The sequence below is a fragment of the Myotis nattereri genome, assembly GCF_964212035.1.
Source record: "Myotis nattereri genome assembly, chromosome: 4".
Classification (NCBI taxonomy): Eukaryota; Metazoa; Chordata; class Mammalia; order Chiroptera; family Vespertilionidae; genus Myotis; species Myotis nattereri.
Window position 1 is genome coordinate 43212401 of NC_138079.1, and position 16093 is coordinate 43228493.

At 40.8% G+C, this 16093-nt stretch overlaps 2 pseudogenes across 2 annotated transcripts; one reads left to right on the top strand and one right to left on the bottom strand.

Annotated features, from left to right (window-relative positions):
* The first annotated feature begins 3618 nt into the window (after window positions 1–3618).
* Window positions 3619–3945, top strand: LOC308518473 (small ribosomal subunit protein eS26-like; annotated as a pseudogene). The gene has a single exon. The product of its transcript is annotated as a small ribosomal subunit protein eS26-like (transcript).
* An 8463-nt stretch (window positions 3946–12408) lies between these two features.
* On the bottom strand, window positions 12409–12684 carry LOC308518504 (cytochrome c oxidase subunit NDUFA4-like; annotated as a pseudogene). The gene has a single exon. The product of its transcript is annotated as a cytochrome c oxidase subunit NDUFA4-like (transcript).
* Between the last annotated feature and the right edge of the window lie 3409 nt (window positions 12685–16093).

Here is a 16093-nt window from a genome sequence, read left to right on the forward strand (position 1 = left end):
AGCAACGGCTGCAAACCTCGGAGAGAAAGCTGCACTCGCTCTGACCGAAGCCAGACAGTCCTGCTTCTCCCGTTTGAGTCTGGGTCCCTAAAGACTCGCCTGTATCTGGAGCTCAGAGTCTGCGACTCCCTCCCGATTGAAAATGCCAACCGCACCCTCCACCGCCAGCCCGCTCCTCGCACTCTGCACCTCAGAATTTGACTTCAGCACTGCGCCTCCTCTGAGTGTCCGTATGCGTTTCTCTTTCCTCCTAGTTGTAGGACTTCCACTCAGCCAGCGTTCCTGTGGTTCTGGGTGATGTCCGTTCCGTTTTTTAGTTTCACTTTTGAAGTAGTTGTTCAAGACAGCAAACTCCGGCGTTAACCTATGCCGCCATCTTGGTTCTCCTCTGGGTTCTTCTAGTATTTTTATGGTTTCCCGTCTTACATTTAAGTCCTTTATCCATTTTGAGTTTATTTTTGTGTATGGTGTAAGTTGGTGGTCTGGTTTCATTTTCTTGCATGTATCCGTCCAATTTTCCCAACACCATTTATTGAAGAGACTATCTTGACTCCATTGTATGTTCTTGCCTCCTTTGTCAAATATTAATTGAGCATATTGGTTCAGGCTGATTTCTTGGCTCTCTATTCTATTCCATTGATCTATATGCCTGTTCTTGTGCCAGTACCAGGCAGTTTTGAGAACAGTGGCTTTGTAATACAGCTTGATATCTGGTATTAAGATCCCACCTACTTTGTTCTTTCTCAGGATCGCTGCAGCTATTCAGGGGCTTTTTTTATTCCAGATGAATTTTTGGAGAGTTCGTTCTAGGCCTGTGAAATATGCTGTTGGTATTTTAATGGGAAGTGCGTTGAATTTATAGATTGCTTTGGGTAGTATGGACATTTTAATGATGTTGATTCTACCAATCCAAGAACATGGTATGTTCTTCCATCTGTTTATGTCTTCCTCTATCTCTTTTTTCAATGTCCTATAGTTTTCTGAGTAGAGGTCTTTTACCTCCTTAGTTAAGTTTATTCCTAGGTATCTTAATTTTTTTGGTGTGATGGTAAATGAGATTTTTTTTTTTTAGTCTCTCTTTCTATAAGTTCACTATTGGTGTATAGAAATGCCATAGATTTCTTGGTGTTAATTTTGTATCCTGTTACATTGCCGAATTCACTTATTAAGTCTAATAGTTTTTTTGATGGAGTCTTTAGGGTTTTTTATGTATAATATCATGTCAACTGCAAATAAGGACAGTTTTACTTCTTCTTTTCCAATTTGGATGCCTTTTATTTCTTCTTCTTGTCTAATGGCAATGGCTAATACTTCCAGTACTATATTGAACAGGAGTGGTGAGAGTGGGCATCCCTGTCTTGTTCCTGTTCTTAGGGAAATGGTGTTAGTTTTTGTCCATTGAGTATGATGTTGGCTGTGGGTTTGTCATATATGGCTTTTATTATGTTGAGGTATGATCCTTCTATTCCCACCTTGCTGAGAGTTTTTATCAAAAATGGGTGTTGGGTAAATATGAATTCTTGAATGATGGACAAGCAGTGTAATCCCTTTAGAAATCTCATCCACCTGAGACAGCAACTACCAGTTTAAACATGCTGCACTGCAGAGGCCCTTTTAGGGACAGATGAGCCAGCTAGAACTGCACAATTCACTCAGCACCATTCTAACCACTTAAAATGTGCCTAGATGTAAAACCTCCCGGATAATTAAAGGTAGAAGGTGTCTAAGGTGGTTTTTCTCTCTTTTCTTTTTCGTTTGTTTGTTTGTCAAGTCTCTGATAAAAAAACAAAAACAAAATAGTCTTATTCTTAGACATATTATTTGTTTCTGTAATTTGCTGGGGATGATTATGTCATTATCTAGTTTTCCTTAGAGAAATCAGACAAGACAGTAGTCACTTGTCTAAACACTTCCAAAAGCATCCTGTGCAATTATCCTCTGATACATCATTATGATTCAAGCACTTGATGATCTGAGCACTTCATTCTGATAGAGAAGGAAACTAAGAAAATTATGAAAAAATAGAGAGGTAAGCAAGAAGACTATATCTAGAGAGGTTGGAACTAGAGTTTAGATTGAACCTTCCACTACAAGCCTTCTTTACTACATAGCACTGTTGTCTATGGATTGAATCTTTAAAATCAACCTAAAAGAAGCCTAGGGGAGCACTTTGGATTTTAAAAAGTAGCCAACACAACATGGAAAGATTATCCTATATAATAAAAGGCTAATATGCAAATTGACCAAACAGTGGAACAACCAGTCACTATAACACGCACTGATCACCAAGGGGCAGATACTCAATGCAGGAGCTGCCCCCTGGTGGTCTGTGCACTCCCACAGGGGGAGCTCTGCTCGGCCAGAAGCCAGGCTCACAGCTGGCGAGCACAGCAGCAGTGGCGGGAGTGCTAAGAATGTCTGACTGCCAGCTTAGGACATCTCCTGAGGGCTCTCAGACTGCAAAAGGATGTAGGCCGGGCTGAGAAACACCTCCACCCCGCAAGTGCATGCATTTCGTGCACCGGGCCTCTAGTGAATCAATAATTTAATTAGGAGACTAGATAGAGCTTCATAATTAAGTGCTTACAATTATTGTAAAAAGTAGATTTCTTTCCTTTCTTTCCTTTGTTCCTTTCTCACTCTCCTCCCCTCCTTCTCTTTCTTCTAATAAACACTAATTGAGCGAAAAAGAAAATCTCACAGTCTTCACATTCCCTCCAAGCGGTCATGACTTCATAGGGCAGGCAGAAATGGCAGCAGCAGCCCTGACAAAGAGTGGGTGTGAGGAGCCAAAAGGGAAGGAGCTTGGAGGAAAGGCTGCACTCCCAGAGGGGAAGGGAAGGGTCATCAATGCACCCAGAACTGGTTCTTAGAGTCTGGAAGGACATGTAAGGTCAGCTCGCCCAGAGCTGCTCATGGGATCCTTAGCCAATCAGTGATTGTGTGACCTTTCTTAAGTATCTGCTATCATTCCATGGCCAAATAGCTCTGACACCTTTAAGACAAGCAACAAAGTCTGTGTCAGTCAGTATCAACCGGACTCCCTAAAGAGGCACAAAATGGACAATTGGGCCAAAGCAAAAACAGTAATTTAGTTGCTCATAAAGCTGAGATGTCTAGGGTATAGGTCTGGCTTCTGGCAAGGCTGGGTGGAGGGATTCAAATGACACCATCAGGAATATTCTGCCCTCTCTCATCTTTGCTTCCCTCAGGCAGGCAAGATAGCCACCTGCAGCTCAAAGATCCTATCAGCTCAGCAACCCAAGAAGAGACAATCTCTCCTGTTAGTCTTGGACAACTCTGATTAGCCCAGCTTGAGTCAGGGCTGATCCACAAACAAAGAGAGAAGAAATAATTAAGGAAAACTCCAAGGTTTCAGACTGGAGACACCACAAATTAAGAGATTCCGAAAGAGCACTGGATTTGGAAAACAGAGAAATTGGAAAGGCAGACTTTGGTCTTAGATAAGTCAGAGGTATTGGTGTGACTCTAATGAGGGGTGAGTTGTGAGCTATAAAACATTCTGCAAGTGAAATTTATATTATTAGCACAGGTGTCATGTATGAGATAGGAGAAAACAAGAAACCAGTGACACTCTCTTGGGTCCTCATGTCCAAGATGACCAAGAAAAGAAGGAATAATGGTAGTGCCAAAAAAGGCCAAGGCCATGTGCAGCCTATTCATTGCACCAACTGTGCCCAGTGCATGCCCAAGGACAAGGTCATTAAGAAGTTTGTCTCTCAAAAGATAGTAGAGGCTGCAACCAGTGGGGACATCTCTGAAGCAAGTGTCTTTGGTGCCTATGTACTTCCCAAGCTGTATGTGAAGCTACATTACTGTGTGAGCTGTGCCATTCACAGCAAGGTAGTCAGGAAGAATTCTCGTGAAGCCTGGAAGGACTGAACACCCCCACCCCGATTTAGACCTGTGGGTACTGCCCCATGACCAAAACCCATGTAAGGAGCTAAGTCCTTAAGGAGTGAAGAAAAGTTCTTGGGGGGGGGGGGGATAAATGGAAATTGTAATTTTAAAAAAAGAAAGAAAGAAACCAGTGAAGGAGAAAGAGAATGTGTGAGGGAAATGGATCACAAAAATTATAAGTAGTCAGTGTTTTTTCAAGAGATAAAAAACTCTGTTTATATTGGTTTATTTATTTTTTAAATTAAAAAATTAATATTTTGACTCATATAACAGGGTAGCCCAGGTTCAGATGCATTTGGGATCTCAAAGGCTTTGCAATTTGTTTATTCTTTTATCTTATTCAGCTTCCCTAGGTTGGCTCAGGAACCTTCTTCCTGAGTTCCATTCTATCTTCTCCATAAGGAGGAGCAGTTCTCCCCCTCACACTTCCAATGAAGGAATCTGAGTTCATCTGACAGACTCTGTTTGGTGTAGCTACCATTATTAGCTCATTTTAAAGCTGATCTCTGGAGGCAACAGATGTTTAGATAAGTCAATACCCATCTCTGGAGTTAGGCATTGAGGCATCCAAACCATATGGAATGATAATGAGAGAAAGGTGGTTTCTTAGGGGAAAATGAGGTGCTGTTCACAGAAGAAGGTGAAATGGATACAGCAAGAACATTAACTATCCACTATAGAAACCCAGGGAAGAATGTTAAGTAGGGTGATAGTCAACACTGTCACATGACCCAGAGGTTGATGAGAATGAGATGGGCATGAATGGGCACCTGTGGCTTAGTCATTTGTTTCTTTAAAGATCAGAAAAATGGGAGGAAAACACATTTTAGTGGGTGAAGAGGTGAGTGGGGGTAGAAACACCATAAAGGCAGGGATTTGATATTTTAAAGAAGTCTCTCAGTGTAAGGAAGCAGAGAGAATACTCTAACCCAAATCCTACAATTACTGAGTTCTAGGCACTGAGGGCACTGAGATGAATAGTTCACCTCAAAGCAGCTTAAAGCTTGGAAGGGGAACAGAGAATTGTCAATGAATACTATTCTACAGAGAAGGAATACTTAATGATTTCAAGGTTACATGATGGGAAGATATACCAGTGACAGCCTGATATTAGGTCAGAGCTATCCTACAAGAATGTAATGAGCCCTAGCCGGTTTGGCTCGGTGGATAGAGCGTCAGCCTGTGGACCGAAGGGTCCCAGGTTCGGTTCCCATCAAGGGCATGTACCTTGGTTGCGGGCACATCCCCAGTAGGGGGTGTGCAGGAGGCAGCTGATTGATGTTTCTCTCTCATCAATGTTTCTAACTCTCTCTCCCTTCCTCTTTGTAAAAAATCAATAAAATATATATTTTTTTAAAAAAGAATGTGATGAAATCTACTCAAGGGTACATGGGAAGTGGTGCCTGAGCTGGGTTTTGTGGGATGAATAAGAGTTTGCTTTATGAAGCAAAAGGGGGAAAGAGAGGTAGGCAAAGGCAAACATTCTATAGGAGGCTCATGAGTGCATATTGCTGGTGTATAAAGTGCAGGGGTGCGGAAAGGACAAGTGGAGAAGGGCCTGTGTGATATCCCCAGGGGTTGGGCTTTGTCCTGCGGTATTGGGCAATAGGCAGTGAAAGATTTTCAGCCAGAGCAAGACATACTAGATTAACATGTTCGAAGGCTCTCTCTGGAGTCAGTCTGAAGAGGGACCTGTGTGGATACAGATGGGCCAGTTCATGGGAAGAAGTGATAGTGTTCAGCACAAAAACAGCGACCGAGAAGAGGGGATTCCTGGAGTGGAAGGTTCATCAGTAGCAGGGAAAACTCATAAAACTGGTGACTGCTGGGTAGGGAGAAAGAGGAAGCTCTGAAGGCAGGAGCTGGGGCTCCGGAAGGAGGAAATGAGCCCTGCAGAGGGCGATACCCAGACGGACGTGCAGTTGGGGAAGTAATAATGGGAGGAGAGGTCCCTGGAGAGGCAGGGAGAGGGGCTACAGACACTGGTGGCAGCTGAGTCAGGCTGAGCACTGTGTGTGTGTGTGTGTGTGTGTGTGTGTGTAGCGGGGGAAGGGGAGCGCAAGAGAAGATGGAGGATGAGGATAAGGACCCAAAGCATTATTGAGGAGGGCGAGAACAGTTGGAGAGCTCTAATTTTCTGTTAAGACTGCAGTGACATCACCTGTTGGGAGTGAGTGGGCCTCAGATTTCCCTGTGGGGAAAACGGGGTAGTAACAGAACCAATGAATCACTGAGTCATGCCAGCTGCACCTTCACCTGGCCCTCCTGGTGCCATTTGCCTTATCTAGGTCCTCATTAACTCAGCCAGGCTGTGCAGGCCCCGGAAGTGGAGTGCGGTCAGACCTCCATCCCCCAGGAGCTTCTCAGACTTTCACCCACAGGCATCAAATTCGGGAGGCCTGCGGTGAGACCCCGCAGGACCCTTCATATAGGAGGTTCTGAAATGCATCCTAACCACCTGCCCTCCTCCCCCGTCCTCTCAACTCCTCCCCTCCCCCAGCACACACACAGCTGAAGTACAGAGGACTGGGCCCTGGAATTTGCGATGATGTGGGAGAAGATGGGGTGGAATCGTTTGCAGATTCGGAATCGGGTGGGTGTCAAGTGACTCAGGAAAGGAGGACACGGAGAGCAGGCGGCTGTGCCAGCAGCTCCGGAAAAGCGCGGGGGCTCCTATTCTTACACCCAGGGGATATGCCTCCCCCAACCACACAAGAGTGCAGTGGCCACACAAGAGACCCAAATCTGTAAAAGCTGATCACAACGGAAGATAACCAGACTTTTCTGACACATCATGGTAATTCTCCTAAAGGCAAGGAATGAAAATGGAGAGAAAAACAAATAATAAGAATTTTAAAAACTATGGATAATAGAAAGGCACCGGGTGATATCTCCAAAAGTTGCAGCAGTTGTGTGAAGCACTGTCCTCTGCTGGTTACAGTGGGACCTGCAGCTTTATGGCAACAGCATCCTTGACTTCTTGACTGCAACCTGGAGAGAGGACAGGTGAGTGAATGGGGCTTCTGAGTAACTGTAGGTCAAGTCAATGACTATCATTAAATACACACCAAGGCTCTTCAGATAAAAGCTGAGCCTGAAACTTTAGATTTGCATATTTGCTAGGTAATGATGATCAGGTTAAGACACGAACTATTTAGGAAAAACACTGAAGCCCTGAAAAAGTTTCCTTGGAAAATATTTTGATGTGCATTTAATGGCCACAGTCACCTGGAGATAAGCTGCAGAGGTAGAAATTTTTTTTCCTGGGATAAAGGAATAAACTTTCAAAAAAAAATTTGGTAATTCTATGCTGTTAGTAATAATGGCCAACGTTTTATTGAACATTTGTCATTATTGGCACCTTGTATGCATTATATCAATTAACTCTCACAACAACCCAATAAAGCAATAAGTATTATCAGGAATAAGGCAATAACTATTATCTAATTTATTTTAGAATCATTGTGCATCCTCCTAGTTAAGGTTGTGCCCACTGCTTTATCACATAGACCAAAAGTATTTATTTCATGCTCATGTAATGGTCCCACGGAGGTGTTTCTTGTGACTGGGTGCCTCTCTTTCTCCCTGTGCTGATTCAGGCACTCAGACTCCTTCTGGCCTATGGCTCTCTATTAACAGGCACTGGTCCTTTTCATACACATCTATCCTGTCAGAAGAAAAGAGCAAGGAGAAAGCACTCCTGCTTCTTAAAAGCTGTGGCTCATGTGCCAATGGCAAGAACTAGACCAGTGATGGCGAACCTTTTGAGCTCGGCGTGTCAGCATTTTGAAAAACCCTAACTTAACTCTGGTGCCGCGTCACATATAGAAATTTTTTGATATTTGCAACCATAGTAAAACAAAGACTTATATTTTTGATATTTATTTTATATATTTAAATGCCATTTAACAAAGAAAAATCAACCAAAAAAATGAGTTCGCGTGTCACCTCTGACACACGTGTCATAGGTTCGCCATCACTGAACTAGACCATTGGCTACAGTTAGGGCTAAGGGGGAAGGGAATATTGTTTCTGTCTGGTCAGTCTGCACCATGGGAGGGGGAGCAAGGATTTCAGTGGTCAATTGGCCATCTCTTCCCTCCCTCTAGTAAGTATGAAGGATGGTTCACTGACTCAGGTCACACCTTTTCAAGGAGGATGAAGGCAGCTGATCACTTCCCCCATTGAGTACCACCTCAAGATCCTGAGGCTGGGTTTTTTTGTTTGTTTGTTTGTTTAATGTATTTATGTATTTATTTATTTTTGTTAATGCTCACCCGAGGATATTTTCCCGTTGGTTTTTATTTTTTTAAATTTCTTGATTGATTAAGTTATCACATATGTGTCCTTATCCCCACATTACCTCCCCCCCCACTCCCTCCACTCATGCCCTTACCCCTCTGTTGTTTGTGGCCACTGGTTAGGCATTGGTCAGACTGTCAAACCTCAGAGGCTGGGGTTTTTGACAATAAAACATTTGTGTGGCACTTTTCTTGTTGACAAAGCACATTCCCGATCTATTATCTCATTTAATCCCTGTAACTCCTTGTGAGGTGGGTTAATTACCTTTATTTCCCAGGTAAGAAAACCAAGGTTAAGCATCAGGTGGCTTTGCCCAAATTCCCACAGTTGGGACTCAAGGTATTGTGATTGCCAGATCCTAGCAATAGTGGCAGCTGCTAAGCTTAGGAGGAGCTTGACCAATCAATCAATGAACTTGTATACATTTATGCATAACCCATGGACACAGACAATAGGTTGGTGAAGGCCTCAGGTGGGGGCAGGGGGGCCAGAAGAGATCAACGGGGGTAAAAAGCAGACATATGTAATACTTTCAACAATAAAGATCTATGTATATAAAAGCCTAAGCGACCATCTGACCGTTCAACCATTAGATCGTCAGCTATGACATGCGATGACCAACAGGGGGCAGATACTCAATGCACAAGCATGGAAACATGGAACAGACTGATGAATCTCAGAGGAAAGGGGGAGAGGGCAGGACAGGAAGAAATTAACCAAAGATCTTATATGCATATTAGAGGCCCTGTGCGTGGGCTCCCTAGGCCTGGCCTGCGGGGATCTAGCCAAAACTGACATCCCCGAAGGGTCCTGGATTGTGAGAGAGTGCAGGCCAGGCCGAGGGACCCCATCGGTACATGAATCCGGGCCTCTAGTTTAATATATAAAAAAAAGATATTTTATAGTGAGAGGTGAGGAGTGGGCAGAAATGTGAGCAGAAACAGGTGATGCAACCCATGGTATGGACATTATTCATTAAAGAGGGACCCTGGTGATTCTTTGTCCAATTACTGCCAGGAATTCTAAAATTAGAAAAGGCTGGTAGTGGGAGAGAAAGGAGGCAGCAAGTGAGGAGTGGCAAATAGAGGCTGTTGGAGAGATAGCAAGGTTCTAAAATTTTATCTTTATTTTCTACCTTTACCAAATGTCACAGAACAAATAAAACAATTTACATTGAAGATTTTATTTACCCTTGATAATTCTATCGTGTTCTTGATTGTTGTAGATTTTTCCTCCTGCGAGTTTGAATCTTCACTTCCCTCCCACCCCCCAACCCCCAGCCTCCTTTGAGTTTTATCGAGTCTCTGATAACAATCTAGTAATAAGGAGGAGCTAGCTCTAAGTAAATTTCACCAAGCCTTCATTCTGTGCTAGTTTTACCATTTAAAGATTTTTAAAAATATATTTTTAAAAATATATTTTTAAAAATAGATGTGAAATGTTAAAATATATAAAATAGAAAAGTAATATACAAACATACAGATACTTAACTAAATTAAAACAGTAGCTATTTCCAAATGTCTTTCTGTTATTGATTTCTAGGTTAATTTCATTTTGTTCAAAGAATAGAGTTTGATTCCAATTATATTACATTTGGTAAGGTTTGTTAAAGGCACAGATTATGGTCCAACTTGGTAAATGTTCCATGTGCACTTGAAAAGAAGTGTATTCTGCTATTGTTGGGTAAAGTGTCCTATATGAATATAGTTCAGGTCAAGTCTATTCATAGTGTTGCTTAGGTCTTCTGCACGCTGGCTGGTTTTCTGTCTTCTTGTTCTGTTAACACTTGTTATTGAGAGAAAGTGTTGAAATCTCCAGCAAAACTGTGGATTTATCTATTTTTCCTATATATTTTGCTACATGTTTTGCAATTCTGTTGTTGGGTCATACACATTTAAGATTATTTTATCTTCTTGGTGAATTGAGTCCTTTGTTATTATGAAATGTCTGTCTTTATCTTGGAAATATTTCTTGCCCTAAAATCTTTATCTGATCATAATGTAGCCACTTGAGTATGGTATATTTTTCTCCATCATTTTACTTGTAACCTATCTCTGTGTTTACATTAAAGTGGATTTCTGTCTTTTTTTTATTGAATTTATTGGGGGGGGGGACATTGGCTAAAAATGTTATATAGGTTTCAGGTGTATAATTCTATAAGACATCATCTGTATATTGTGTTTTGTGTTCACCACCCCAAGTCAGTCTCCTTCCATCAGCAATTATCCCCCCCTGTACCGTCTTCTACCTCCCCTCAACCTTCTTTTCCCTCTGGTAATCACTGTAACATTGTCTGTGTCTATGAGTTTTTTGTTTGTTTGTTTGCTTTACTTAATCCCTTCCCTTTTTCACCCAGCCCCACAACCCTCCTTCTCTCTGAAAGCTGCCAGTCTGTTTCTATTTTGTTCATTAGATTCCACATGTGAGTGAAATCATATAGTACTTGTCTTTCTCTGACTGGCTTATTTCACTTGGCATAATGCTCTTCAGGTCCACCCATGTTGTCACAAAGGGTAAGATTTCCTTTTTTTTTTTTTTCACAGTTGAGTAGTATTCCCTTGTGTAAATGTACCATAGCTTTTTTATCCACTTGTCTATTGATGGGTGCTTGGGCTGCTTCCAAATCTTGGCTATTGTAAATAATGCTGAAATGAACATAGGGGTGCATATATTTTTTCAAATTAGTGTTTTGGGTTTCTTCGGATATATTCCCAGAAATGAAATCACTGGGTCATAAGGCAGTTCTATTTTTAATTTTTTAAGGAAACTCCATACTGCTTTCCACAGTGGCTGCATCAGTCTGCATTCCCACCAATAGTGCACAAGAGTTCCCTTTTATCCATTATGCTCATCGACATTTGTTTGTTGATTTATTGATGATAGTCATTCTGACAGGGGTGAGGTTAAATCTCATTGTGGTTTTTAATTTGCATTTCTCTGTTGATAGTGATGTTGAACTTTTTTTCATATGTCTATTGGCTATCTGTATGATCTCCTTGGAGAATTCTACTCAGGTCCTTTGTCCAGTTTTTAATTGGATTGTTTGTTTTTGGGGGGTTGAATTTTATAAGTTCTTTATAAATTTTGAATATTAATCCCTTATCAGATCATTGGTGAATATGCTCTCCCATTCAGTGGGTTGTCTTTTCATTTTGTTGGATGATTTCCTTTGCTGTGCAAAAACTTTTTAGTTTGATGTAGTCCCATTTGTTTATTTTTTCTTTTGTTTCCCTTGCCTGAGGTCTCTGAGACATATACATCCCACAATTCTTAATGTGCTGTATCTTCATAACCTTTTAATTAAAAATACAGGGTATTTTTAAAATAAATATTTAATTAAAATACAGGGTGGGGCAAAAAAAAAAGGTTTATAGTTGTGAGTATGCAAAACACAGAATTTATTCTTTTTAAAAAACATTGATTTTAGAGAAAGAGGAAGAGAGAAACATCAATTTGTTGTTCTGCATATTTTTTATGCATTCATTCGTTGTTTCTTTATGTGCCCTGACCAGGGATCAAACCCACAACCTTGGAATATTGGGACGATGCTCTAATCAAATGAGCTTCCATGGCAGGGCCCAGAGTTTATTCTTGTATTTTTTTTTTTTTTAGTTATTGTACTATTTTCCATATGAACAACTATAACTTAGTTTTGCCCCACCCTGTATTTTCTCATTTTCCCTATGACTTCTTCCTTGACCCATAGACGAATTAGAAATACATTGTTCAATTATTTAGAATCTCTCCATATCTTTTTTGGTTATTGATTTCTAATTTAATTCTGATGTGGTTACAGGACATATTGAGTATAACTTGAATCCTGTAAAAGGCATTGAGACTTGTTTTATGGCCCAGTGCCATTGTCTGTGTGGATTATGTATGTGCATTTGCAAAGATGTTATTCTGCTGTTTTGGGGTGTGATGTTCTATAACCATTAATTAGAGCAAGTATGACTCAGATCTTCTATATAGATTCTAGATCAATAGTTTTTTCTTTCAGCGCTTTAAAGATGTTACTTCTTTTGTGTTTTGATTTCCATTGTGTGTGTTTTTTTCAAGTTTCAAATATTTATTAATCAGTGTAAACCCAAACACTATACACCAACATGATTTCATGCATTTGGAGGGGAAATGTTTCCTGATTAAGTGGAAAATTGTGCAAATGGCTTCTAGAAGACCTTTATTCTAAGCAGCTTTATAGTGAAACATTTCATTTAGAAGTGGACTTTCTTTCTTACATTCACTGTAATCTACATTCACCAAGTAGAACTTGTATTGGTCATTGGGACCCAGTTTGTTCTAGGGTTCTGGGTTATTCTTTCTGTCCCAACAGACATGTGAATTGAACAATGCCAGGCGCAAAACTTATAGGTCTGCCCCAGTACCTGTGGTTCCAATAAATACAAAGAAAGGGATGGAGCTTGGATGCTTCTTGGCCTGACTGAGGATCTGGCAGAGCATGGTTGTGGTGGAGGGCCTCGAAGCAGAGAAAAGCAAAACTGCACAGCCCGGGAGCAGGTAGTCGGTACCGTGGTTTCCATTGTTTCTAATGAGAGATCAATAGAATTCCTATCTTTGTTCCCCTATAAGTAATGTGTTTGTTTTGTTTTGTTCTGAATGCTTTTAAGATTTCATCTTTGATACTTGTGTCCAGCAATTTGATTATGCTTTTGTGTGGTTTGTCTTTGTTTTGCTGAACTTCCTGAATCTGTGGGTATATAGTTTTCATCCAATTGTGGAAAAATTCTAGCCACTATTTTTTCTACTTCTGAAAAATAAATGCACAGAATAGATTAACTTAGGAGTAAAATTTTTTTTAGTGTCACATTTTTCTATGCATGAGTAGAGTTTGTCTTTACATTTTTCCAAGTCTTCTTTTGCATTTCTAAGTAGCTTTTTAAAGTTTTCTTCATATAGATCTTAAATATTTCTTGTTATATTTATTTCTAGGTATTTTATATTTTTGTTGTGGCTTTTATGAATTAGGTTTCTGTTGTCATATATTGTAAGTGGTTATTGCTTTTGTACATATAGGAAGACCATTGATTTTTCTATATTAAGCTTGCCCTAACCACCTTACTGTGTACCATTAATGTTTCCCATTCATTTGCTTATATTTTTTAGGTGTATATAATATCAGAAAATGTGGCTTTCTTGAATTTGCATGTTCCTTTTTCATTATATCCTGATATTGCTTTATGTCTTCTATTTTTCCTCCTCTTGAATATTTTAAACATATTCATTTAAAAACATTTTCATGTTATTCCATTCTATAGTTTATGGGATATGAACATTCCCAACTATTTCATCTGCTGACATATCTCAAGATAGTTCCTTCCTTCATGCAATTAGACATGTTTAGCATGAGCTCATCTTCAGCAGATGGTTTCCTGTAGAGCCTGATGAGCCAGCACTGAGGCAGGCATCTGTGTCACTTGGTTCACATTTGCCCTTGTGGGGTCCATTCTTGGATACTTTTTATGGTTTTGTGTGTTTTTTACTATAACTTCCTTCAGTTATGGTTTGGAGAAATTTTGACTAACACCCACACAATCTCACAATTTTGGAAATTTGGTTTCTGGAGGTCTATTCTTTCATCACCCACAATGCTGGCAGATGGTCAGCTTCCTGCTGCTCCTAAGACCAGTGGGCAGAGTTTTCTAGTGCTTATTCCCTAACAAGAAAAGCCCATTTTGGCTTTTAGCTTTGTTCAAAGAGGTCAGTTTCTGTTTCTTATTACTTGGCAGCTTGTGGATGAATTCTTTTCTGTGGATCTTAAAACTCACCTTTTGTGCCAGCACCTGTTTCTGATATCCCTCCGAACCATTTGCTTTTAGCACCTGCTCAACTTTTTGGGTTTGAGTTCCTACTTCTTTCCTGGGACCTAGAAATTTTCCCTGGTTGGTTTGAGTTTGGCTATGAAATGACATAATGTATCTATAATTCTATTCTAACATGTAATAGTTGCCCAAGAGAGGACTATTTTTGTGACAGTTGTTATTGTTGTTTTTGGTAATATACTATTATGTAATCTTACCATTTTTTTCCGAGAGAAAAGTGTTAGTAAACTCAAATGACAAGCACTTGTTTTTCTATCATCTAGTGCTGTAATTTGGCTTCCAAAAATTAAGTAATGATACTTGGTGTAACGGTTTTGCCAGCCAGATGACCTATACACTCTATTACAAATGAATGAGACTAAGTTTTATGATCTGTGGAGTCTGCCTTCTTGCTTTCGAGTCACATGTCAGGGGTATGTTTATGTGGATAGACATGAGAGTGTGAACAGTAATGGTTAGTGAATCCGGTTGGAGGACAGCGGAAAGATGCTCAGAGGCCAAGGTTCCAAATGTTTCTCATGGTAGTAAATTTTCTGAAGTACTGGTTTTCATCTTGGGAGTTAGTGTAGTGCAGGGGGAACAATGTGGCTTTGGAGCCAGTCAGACTGGGTTCAAATCCTGGCTCTACCACCTACCAGCTTGATGACCTTGGTTGAGTTACTCTACCACTTGTGCCTCAGCTTCATCATCTGAAATGTAGAGATCATGATGATAAAGGCACCTACCTCACAAAGCTATTGTGCGAATTAATTCAGTTAATATATGGACAACATTTAGAACTGTACTTAGAACATGTGAACATTCAAGAAGCCTTAGCTTTAATTATTTGCCCTAAGACAAAGATTGAATCCATAGGGACAAGTGGCAAAGAAAATTCAGGCAAACAGCAGGCTTATGGGGAAGACATTTGGGAGGTGGGTTGGCTTTTACTGAAACTCTTACATGGCACTGCCTGGTCCTTCTGCATGGAAAGTCAGCTTGCCTGTGGTGCCGGCCCACCTGTGGTTGCCAGATTGACAAAGACTGGACTGAAGAGTCTGCAGATGGTCTCCAGGGCCTGCCCATAAGATATTGGGTCAGGCAGCCCAGGGCTCTCTTTCCCTCTATCAGCCATAAAATCACTTTCTTTTCAGTCTATCCCTTATGACTTTTAGTCCTTCTCTCTACTGTTTTCTTTTCCTCCTTTTTCCTCCTCTTCCTCCATCAACCCAGTCTTCACCTCATCATGGGCTTGTTTCCGCCTAGAGATCACCTTCAGGGCTTGTGATGAGCAAGTGTGACATGAGTTCCTGGCCTATTTCCTGGTCCCTTGTTTCATTCTCACCCACCCAGAGCCAGGCCTTTTTGCCCAATTTGTTCTCTTCCTTCTGGGAGAGGTGGAACTTGCCTGAGAATAAGCCTCCTAGATCCCTCCCAAGAAAGTCATCCTAGCTAGGAAGGGGCAGCAACTGTTGTGTTTACTGTTCCCCTGGCAGAGGTTTTCTCACACATACATTTTGCTCAGGGCAGTTTAACACAGACATGCCAAGCCAGCTTCACCTATTCTTCACTGGGTCTGAGGAGTCAAGTCCATTTTGGTTTTAATTAAGAGAAAAAAAGGATTAGGGTGAACTATGTGGAAGTAAAAGACAGGGGTGAAGGAGAGAGATTAAATTCATGCTTTGTTCTCATTGCAGTATTTGATGTTTTAATAATACTGAGTTGTTATTGAGGCCTCATTATCTCTAAGGAAGAAGAGAACAAAACCAACCCATCAAGGGCAAACTAACTGATCTGTCTCCTTTCATGAGTTCCATGAAGTTGAGAAGCCATGTTAGAGAATATATAGGGTGGGGGACTCTCATTGTTCGTTTTAATAAGTCTTGTAGACCCCTGAAAATACAGAGCCTCACAGGTGGCAATGGGAATGGAGGGAAGATGACTTGGAGAGATATCTGTGATTTATGTATCAGGATACTTAGAGAATATGAACTCCAAGTATTATTTCAGTAAGAGGACTGCCATTTGGGGATTGTTGTGAAAGAGAACCA